We start from the raw sequence: 10,218 nt of genomic DNA, 5'->3' as shown, positions 1-10,218 counted from the left end.
TTTCATAGCCAGTAGAGGGAAAGCCGACTGCTGGGAGCTGATATTAGTAGCCGGGAAAGGGGCCATTAGCCAAAAATGTTCCCTGGCTATTAATAACAGCCCACAGCTATTTGCTTAGCCTTTCAGCAGCAGAAGGGAAGAAAGGGAGACACAGATCCATTACTAGTGGGTAGGCGGAGCCCCACAGGATAGTTCCCCTCAGATTAGAAAAAGTGACGACCGGCCCCTCCAGCTTAGGCTCCTCCTACTCCCATGTTCTTCAGTCTAAAATTTGAGGTCGCAGAGGATAGTCGCTGCCTTTGCAGCTCCTCAGAAGAATTTTTTATTTTACTCCGGAGACCTGGACTCCCCGTGGTCTAGAGGTCTCAGGGGGTCTCGGTGCTGCTGGGACCCCTGACCCTCCCCTGGCAGATCTGTGTACCCCCTAAGGAGGTCCCCGCAGAAGCCTGCCGGCCCCGGGGGATACAGGGCGCTCCCTGGCGGAGACGCACACCGCTTCTGTGGGGTCCCTGCGCGCTCCGCCGTGGGGGGGAGCAAAGGGCCACGGATCCACACATCCCTGGGGGTCCCTGTGGCGCTCAGCTGGGTAAGTGCTCTCTGTGGTCTGAGGGCTTCAGCGGCTGCTGCGGCAGCCGCTGTTACTGTTTCATGTGGTGACTGCTTTTTTTGTCCCTGCAGGAGGATATCTCCGCTGCAGGCGTTTGTGTTATCGGCAGGGGAGCGGGGACAGAGGAGCGCGGGCTCCGTTAGTAGCGGCAGCAGGGGGCGTGGCTTCGCGCCTCTCTGCTGCCTGTCATCATAGCCTCAGACAGGAAGTGCCAGGAAAGCGCGCGCTGGAGCTGACCCAGCTGTGGTAGCAGAATCACACATCCTCGGTTCCTGTACCCATTGTAAGGGGTTATTACCGCCTTATCCGCGACGCTCGCAACTGTGTGGCGGCATGTCGGATCAGGGGGCGCGGACCTCTCTCCCGGCCCGCTTCAGGATCGGTCACGCGTAACTGATACGCCGGGGTCTTCGGCGTCAGGTTCGACACTGGTCGGGGGTCTCAGTGATGTTAAAGTGGAGGCGCTCACTCGCTCCATTGACAGTCTGACCTCCTGGGTCATTGGGTATCAGCTAAGTCCCAACCGACGTCACGAGGCAAGAAGCGCCACAGGCCTGTGGTGGCGCTGTCTCCTCCGCGCAGTGCGTCGGAGGCTACGGAATCACTGACAGACTTTGCTGGTGAGATCTCCGATTCTGATGAAGAGGATCGGCAGGGTCGCTCTGCTTCGCTTTCGGGCCGCGTGGACGCCTTTATTGGAGCTATGCGGGAAGCGTTACAGCTGTCTGAAGAGGCGCCCTGGCAAGTCGGCCCGGCTGTATCAGGAGTCGTGTCGGGCTCGCTCGATGCTGCCAGCGCACGACGAACTTAACGAGGTGGTGGAGAAGGAACGCCTGTGTCCGGATAAACGCTTCCAGGGGATGCGGTGTTTTGATGCCGTGTATCCCTGCTCCACGGAGACGATCGCTAATTGGGTCCCCTCTCCGGAAGTGGACGTGCCATTGTCTCAGCTGAGCAAATCCTCTTTGCTTCCTGTTAAAGGGAAGGCGAGTCTACAGGAACCGCTGGACAGAAGGACGGAGTTAGCGGCGAAGTCCATCTACGAGGCCGCGGGTCATGGATTTCGAGCGGCCTTGGGGGCCATGTGGGCTAGTGAGGCTTCTCTGCGGTGGTTGGCTCAGCTGCGGACGGCGTGGCAAGATGGGACTCCGCTGTCTGAGGTGGAAAGGCTTTTCCAGCTGTTGGAAGAGGCGGCCTGATATGGCAGGGACGCAGTGCTGGATACTACTTCGGTTCTGTCCAGGACTCAATCCTCGGCCGTCACAGTCAGGAGAGCACTGTGGCTTAAACAGTGGACTGGAGATGCAGTATCCAAACAAGGTCTGCTGAGTCTGGCGTACAAGGGCGGTCAGCTTTTTGGTTCGGACCTCATGGAGCTGATTGCTAAGGCCAAGGATTCGGCTTTGCCGCAGCGGAAAGCAGCGGTTTCTACGTCTGGCAAGTCAAGTTCCGGTAGTGGTCATTGGTCCTTTCGGCCCAGGGGACGGTTCGGTCAGCCCTCTTGGAGATCGGGTCGTCCCTCGTCTTCCGGGAAAAAGACCACCCAGAAATCCCGTACTCCCTGGAAACAACATTTCCGTCAGGACAAACGGGAGGTTGACAAAAAGCCCGCTAAGGCGGACTGACGCCAGGAACCCTCTCGAAGGCTCTCGGGTGGGAGGTCGTCTGCTACAATTCGGGTCGATTTGGGCGTCCCACGTATCGGACGCCTGGGTGACGCGGGTTATGTTGGCAGGCTATTTCATAGAGTTTCATTCTCGACCCCCGGACAGGTTTCGTCAGTCATGTATCCCGTCCGAGCCCAAGCTAGCTGCCGCACTGCTGCGGGAGGTCGACTCTCTTCTGCAGCAGGGTGTGGTGGTTCCGGTTCCACCGGAGGACCAGGGAAGGGGGTTTTACTCCAACCTTTTTGTGGTTCCCAAAAAGGAGTACAAGTTTCGCCCCATTCTGGACCTAAAAGAATTGAATGTTCATGTATGGACCCGGAAATTCCGTATGGAGTCTCTTCGCTCTGTTCGTGGCGGCCCTGTCACAGTACGATTTCTTGGTGTCGATCGACATCCTCGACGCCTATTTGCATGTCCCTATCGGCAGGGCTCACCAGCGCTTCCTACGTTTCGCCATAGTTCAGGCCCATTACCAATTTGTGGCCCTACCATTCGGGTTGGCCTCGGTTCCCAGGGTTTTTACAAAGATTCTGGCGCCGCTCATGGCGCTCCTTCGAAGGCAAGGAGTTACGATTCTCCCCTACCTGGACGACCTGTTAATTGTGTCGCCCACAGCGGAGGAGGCGGTGACAGCTCGCGATCTCTCCCTTCAGCACCTGGAGGACTTCGGGTGGCTGGTCAATTGGAAGAAGTCGTCATTGGAGCCGTCGCAGTCAATCCTGTTCTTGGGGATGCATTTCGACACTTTAGGGGCAGTGGTGTCCCTGCCTCCGGACAAACAAGCGAACCTGCGTCACCATGTCCAGGCTATGAGGTCGGCGATGGCGATGTCCCTTCGGAAGTGTATGCGCCTTCTGGGTCTGATGGTGGCGGCAATGAAAGCGGTACCGTTTGCACAATTTCATTCCCGGGGTCTCCAAGATCTTATTCTGACCCGTTGGGATTGATCGCTGGATCGCTGTATCGGTATCTCCCGCAGGGTGCGAGAATCTCTTGGATGGTGTTTACGTCCGGAGGCTTTATCCCTGGGGAAATCCTTCCTCCTCCCACGGATGTCGGTCATTACCACCGATGCCAGCCTGACTGGCTGGGGGGGGTTTGGAACGATCTCTGGGTTCAGGGGGTCTGGTCGTCAGAGGAGTCTTCTCTGCCGATCAACATCCTGGAGTTGAAAGCGATATTTCTCTGCCTCCGACATTGGACGGTCCCTTTGAGCGGTCTGCCGGTCCGGATTCAGACAGACAATGCGACAGCTGTCGCGTATATCAACCATCAGGGCGGGACGAGGAGTTCCAGACTCATGATGGAGGTCTCTCGGATCCTGGTTTGGGCTGAGTCCAGGGTTCCAGCCATTTCCGCGATTCAAATCCCAGGAGTGCTGAATACCATGACGGACTTCCTCAGTCGCGAGCAGGTGGATCCCGGAAAATGGAGTCTTCATCCGGATGTTTTTGCACTGCTGTGCTCCCGTTGGGGGACTTGATGGCATCCAGGCTGAACGCCAGGATTCCGACGTTCATGTCCAGGTACAGGGACCCGGAGGCTGTGGCGGTAGATGCTCTAGTGGCCCCGTGGGACCAGTTCGAACTGATTCCGCCGGTATCCTTACTTCCTCTGGTCATCCGGCGGATCAAACTCGAACGAATTCCGTCAATTTTGGTGGCGCCGGATTGTCCACGGAGGGCGTGGTATTCAACGCTGGTGTCTCTCCTGGCGGCGCCTCTGTTTCCACTGCCTCTTCGCCCGGACCTGTTAACCCAAGGGCCCATTTGTCATCCGGACCTGAAGTCGCTTTGTTTGACGGCGTGGCACTTGAGACCGAGATCTTGACCCGTCGTGGGTTTTTGGCCGAGGTCATTGCCACCTTGCGGGCAGCCAGAGGTCCAGCTACGACTAGGATTTATCACAGAACTTGGGAGGCCTTCTATTCATGGTGTTCTGGATTGTCAAGGAACCCGAGGGTTTTTTCCATTCCCAACTTCTTGGCTTTTCTGCAATGCGGTTTGGCCAAGGGTCTGGCGGTTGGTACCTTGCGGGGTCAGGTATCTTGCTTTTTCGGAAGGCGATTGCCTCGCGCAGGGATGTGCGCTCTTTTTTTCGTGGGGTAGCACGTCAGTTTCCGCCTCGGAGGGCGTTTGTGGCTCCTTGGCAGCTCAATCTAGTCTTGGAGGCTCTTCAGCATGGGCTGTTTGAGCCTATGGATTCAACTACGCTTTACTTGCTTTCTTGGAAGGTGGCCTTCCTGATGGCGGTCACCTCTTTTCAGAAGGGTTTCTGAGTTGGCGGCACTGTCTTGCTCGCCCCCTTTTCTCGAGTTCCACTCGGATTGCGTGGTGCTTCGTACCCGTGGCGATTTTCTGCCTAAAGTGGTGTCGCGTTTCCACGTCAATCAGGACATCGTGTTGCCCTCCCTCTGTCCGAATCCGAAAAGTCCAAAGGAGCGAGCCTTGCACTCGTTGGATTTGGTGCGGGCTTTGAAGTTCTATCTTTCAATCACACAACGGTTTCGGAAGTCGGACTCTCTTTTTGTGATTTCTGCTGGTCGTCGGCGTGGTCAGCGGGCCTCCAAGGACACTATAGCTTAGTGGATACATTCGGCTATCCTGGAAGCGTACCGGCTCAAGGGCAAGCCTTGTCCGGTTAAGGTTCGAGCTCATTCCACGAGAGCTGTTGGTTCGTCGTGGGCTTTTCATCAGGGGGCCTCGGCAGCGCAGCTCTGCCGGGCGGCTACCTGGCGCTCCATTCACACCTTTACTAAATTTTATAAAGTGGACGTGAGTGCTTCCGCCGATGCGGCCTTGGGACGCAGGGTCCTGCAGGCGGCGGTGGTTTAGGTTATCTCTTTATCTAGTTTTGGCGCTTGTTGCTCGCTTTACTAAGTTGTTGGGGTGTTGGCGATTCTGCCACTGTTTCCCACCCTTGAGTTCTGGACTGCTTTGGGACGTCCCACTAGTAATGAATCTGTGTCTCCCTTCCTTCCCTTCTGCTGCTGAAAGACGGATTTTGGTAAGACCTTACCTGTAAAATCCTTTTCAGCGAAGGAAGGAAGGGAGACACAGCACCCTCCCATGGCAGAAGTGCATTATTGTTTTCCAGATGCGGCGCGACTCCTCTCTGATGGCGGTCATCTGGGCTGGGGTCGGCGCGCTAGGGCTCTGTTCCAGTATTGCCAGCTCATCGCAGTTGTCAGGTCCAGTGAGTAGTGCCTGGGACTGTGTGTTTTTTTTCTGTTATATGCATAACCTGTTCTCTTGCATTTCTGAATTTTCGGAAGGGGTGGTGTTGTTCCGCTGGTGTTGTCTGCTCTTCCTTAGCTTGTGTACGGACTGAAGAACATGGGAGTAGGAGGAGCCTAAGCTGGAGGGGCCGGTCGTCACTTTTTATAAATCTGAGGTGAACTATCCTGTGGGGCTCCGCCTATCCACTAGTAATGGATCTGTGTCTCCCTTCCTTCCTTCGCTGAAAAGGATTTTACAGGTAAGGTCTTACCAAAATCCGTCTTTACTGGCTAGATTACAGAGGACCCCAGAATAAAATTGACATAGGGTACCCCTATAGAATCTAACCAGCAGACAGCTGTGAGCTGATTTTAATAGCGAGAGAAGGGGCCATGTATACTAGTCCCCGCTGAGGCTAATAATATCAGCTCTCAGCAGCCCCACTACTGACACGTCCATGAGATGCACCAAATCTGGCGCTTAGTCTATGCTCGCCAACTTGCCCTGGTGCGGTGGCAAGTGTAGTAATATGGTTGAGGTTCATGTAGGCCGTGTATTGGCAGCTGACATGAAGCCCAGGTTAATAATGGATGGTGTCTATAAGACACCCCCTTAATAACCCCGTAGTACAGTTTTTGACATTTTTTAAATAGACACGGCCAGAATGAAGTCTTTTATTTTAAATAAAATTCCACACGGTTTTTAATCTTTTATTTAAAAATAAAAAAACACTGTATACTCACTTAACTCCTAATTGCTGATGCCCTCATCTCCTGTAAGAAAGCAAAAATAAAAAAACACCCTAACCCGCCATGATGATGTAATCAACAGTGTCCCACAATGATCCGGGTCACTTCTACAGCAGCCACATGAGCAATCACCAATGTGGCTGTTGTAGAAGACAGCGCTGCAATACACTGACAGGAGTGTAATCACAGTGTACATTGCTGTGCTGCAGGATAGAGGTCGCTGGAGTTCAATCAGCCGATGATTAGCTGAGAGCTCCAGTGACCTCACTTACTGCATCAGTGTTGCGTGACAAAATTCACACGCAGCATCGGTGCCACAAGTGAGGTCTCCGGAGCTCGTCAGCTGGTTTTCAGCTGATGAACTCCGGTGAACTCAGTTCCAGCAGCGCTGTACACTGCCGGGAGCGATCACGCTCCCGTCAGTGTATCGCCGGATGATCAGATTGCCGTAGTACACCCTGGGTATAGCAGACAGGTGTTTTTATTTTAATATTGATTTATTTTATTTTTTTACACAGACTACTCATCCCCTCAGCCGCACCTGATCACGCTATTGTCAACGGGAGCGGCCGTCGGATCATGGGAGGAGTAGCCTCCCCCAGGCAATTCTTTGTGCTTTTATGCCACAGTTTTGACTCATTGACTTAAATTGAGTCAGTCAAATATGAAGCAAACCTCCGCAGCAAATCCACAAATATTTTTATACCTGCATTTTTGCTGCGGACTTGACTGACTCAATTCAAGTCTATGGGTGAACAATGCCGCAAAAACGCACAAAGAATTGACAAGCTGCCAATCTATACGCAGTGATAATTCTGACAGGATTGTCGTTGCATTAGCAGGCACACCGATTACCTAGCACTTTTGGTGCATTTCCGCATGGAAAAAACGCTGCAAAAACACATAAAAAATGTACAGTGTGCACATAGCCTAAGAGTGAACGCAGACAAGGAAAGAAGTCAGGACACCCTCTGGTCAAGGTGATCTGCAGCGGTGAGTGTATGTGTGGAAGAGGAAAACAGAGAAGCAGACAGACAGAGAAGGAAAGCGACTAAGAAGAGCTTGAGTGGTGACTGTGGAATACTCCTTGTAGGCGAGTTGGGGAAGTGAACTCTGATTCAGCAACTTAGGAGAGATCCTATGGGACTCCGTGAATGCTAAGGGTCAGCCAAAGCTTGAGAGCTGTGGGTCTAAGAAGAGACTAGTTAGCGAGATTGGGGGCACATACAGTTAAGAAGTTAGCCACAGACTCTTTCTTTACGTGGTTCTTGAATGTGGCTTAAGCTTGAGAAAGTAGGAAGAAGCAGCCAAAGAGGCTGTCTAGGAAGCTTGAAAGCTACTAATTCCAATAGTTTGTCTCTGTACTGCAACCTAAAGAAAGATGTCTCCTGCTGTACTTTGTGTAAAGTTTAAAATGTTCCTGTACACTGTGGTGGTCTCCCATTTGTGGGGTCGCGGGAAATCACAGCCACGCTAAGGCAGACCAGAGTGGGCAAGAAGTGTCCACAGCCACAACAGCAACAGACACACTGGAAACAGACCACTGTTTTCAGTAGCATGCCGGAGTGTCAAAGTCATGACACGTGCCTACAACTACCACCTGGTGCAATGTTACACAGTCAAGAGTAGGAGATTAAATGGAGAGAGCAGTATTTGGAGGTCTGAGGGCACGAGGAACACGGGTTGTTTAGCAGCAAGAGAACGTCAGCCATAAATTTAGAGCGGACATTCCTGGAACATCCGGGGGCCTGCAATCGAACTGAGGCACTGAGAAGTGTGTCTGAATATCTTCCTATGAGAGGCAGTCGTAGGGGTAAATGCCTAGGGGACTTGGGACTGGACTCATGAAAGATGCAGAACCGGTCAGAGATTCCCAGAGGTCAGAGATGCCAGACAGGAAAGGGTTAGCTCAGGGCAAGCGAACAGTGGACATCAGAACGTGCTGTGCTATGGACTTTGAAAACAGAAATGTTTGTGCCCAATACTGTTTCAATATGATGAAAATGGAGAGTTAAGGAAACTTCTTTATTATAATATGAATTTGATGTCCCCTAATGTGTGTGCGAAGGTTTCTGAAGTTGAAGAACCAGAGACAGCAGAGGCCTGTGACCAAAATGTGAGTGTTACGCACCACACGCATAGCACAGGTGAATCAGGACACTGTTTATTTGTAGGGTGCCAGGGTGTGTGAACACAGCAGCCCCTCACCCATGACTACTGCCCTGTGCACCATACACCAATGGTACGAGGAACAGTTCACGGTTAGAGGGAAAAATGGATTCAATGAAATTTCAACAAATTCATGATGCAAACATAACACCATTTGTAATAAAGCTAAAGTTGAAAAGAGGATTTCTTCTACAAATGGATAATGATTCTAAACACAGGGTAAAATCCATAATAGACTACCTCAAAAGGCGCAAGCTGAAGGTATCACAATCCCCTGATCTGAACATCATTGAAAATATGTGGTTAGACCTTAAAATAGCAGTGCAGGCAAGACAACCCAGGAATCTCACAGAACTGGAAGAATTTTCCAAGGAAGAATTGATGAAAATCCCTCAAACAAGAATTGAAAGACTCTTAACTGGCTACAAAAAGCGTTTTCAAGCTGTGATACTTGCAAAAGGGGGTGCTACTAGGTACTAACCATTCAGAGTGCCCTAACTTTTACATTGGACCATTTACCTTTTTGTAATTTTTAAAATGTAAAATATGATAATATATATTTTGCCTAAAAAACAAAGGAAATCCATCATCTTTAACTTTAGGCATTTTAGAGATCATTTCATCTTCAACTTGCTTAACTGTTCACAAAAACAGTAATTTTGACCAGTGGTGCCCAAACTTTTACATGCCACCGTATTTGTGACTTGCAGAGATCGGGGCAGATTTAAATCTGCAGCATGTCAATTCTTTCAGCTTTTTGCTGCAGATTTCACTCATTCTACTGAGTTTGGAAAAAATCTGCACCAAAAAATTCATGTAAAAAACACCGCAAAAAAGCAAGTCTTTGATGACGTGTCTTTCCTGCCAAGAGGTGCAGAAATTTCTGCTCCAAATACTTAACGTGTGCACATTCCCTTGCACTTCACAAATACTTTCTACTTTGTGTTGGTATAGCATATAAAATGCAAATAAAATATATTTAATTTTGTGGGGGAGATGTGAAAAAAATGTGGAAAAGTTCACGGGATATGAATCTTGTTTCCCGACCTTCCTGTCCCAATTACTAGGGTACTGCAGCACTCCACTATTGAACCCAGAGCAGTGTCAAAAGGTTGTTGGTTGGATAGCAGATAATGCTTTCAGTGACTTTGCCACCACCACCATCCTCTCTTCCACATGGTCAAGTCTCAGTAGTGAGACCGCAAATTCCTCACCCTGATCCTCCTTCCTCCCACCATGCCGAGTGACCGAAGACAAATGATCTCACACTTGGACACTCTGAAGAGCTGTTCACTTTTCCATTTATAGATTCGGGCCTCTCTTCCGGCCAGCTTCAAGCGGGCAAGAGGAGATCGCATGTAGCGATGCCCACATATTTAAGCAGCCACGGTCACACGAAGGCGACGGTGGGAGAGTGCAATTACTGTCACAAGAGGAGGATGATGATGAGACACAATTGCCAGAAAGTCAGCAGGAGGACCAGAGTGCGGAAATCGAAGACGAGGTGGTGGATGATGAAGAACCCTTGTGAGACCATATGCTGGTGAGGTTGGCCCTGGGTTCCTCCTAATGCAGGACAATGCCAGACCTCATGTGGCTGGAGTGTGTCAGCAGTTCCTGCAAGATGAAGGTATTGAAGCTATGGACTGGCCCGCCTGTTCCCCAGACCTGAATCCGATTGAGTACATCTGGTACATAATGTCTCGCTCCATGCACCAATGTCACGTTGCACCACAGACTGTCCAGGAGTTGGCGGATGCTTTAGTCCAGGTCTGGGGGGAGATCCCACAGGAGACCAACCGCAACCT

The sequence above is a fragment of the Phyllobates terribilis genome, unplaced genomic scaffold (genome assembly GCF_046119375.1).
Source record: "Phyllobates terribilis strain yellow unplaced genomic scaffold, ASM4611937v1 Scaffold_362__1_contigs__length_1925733, whole genome shotgun sequence".
Taxonomy (NCBI): Eukaryota; Metazoa; Chordata; class Amphibia; order Anura; family Dendrobatidae; genus Phyllobates; species Phyllobates terribilis.
Note: the sequence above shows the minus strand (reverse complement) of the source record.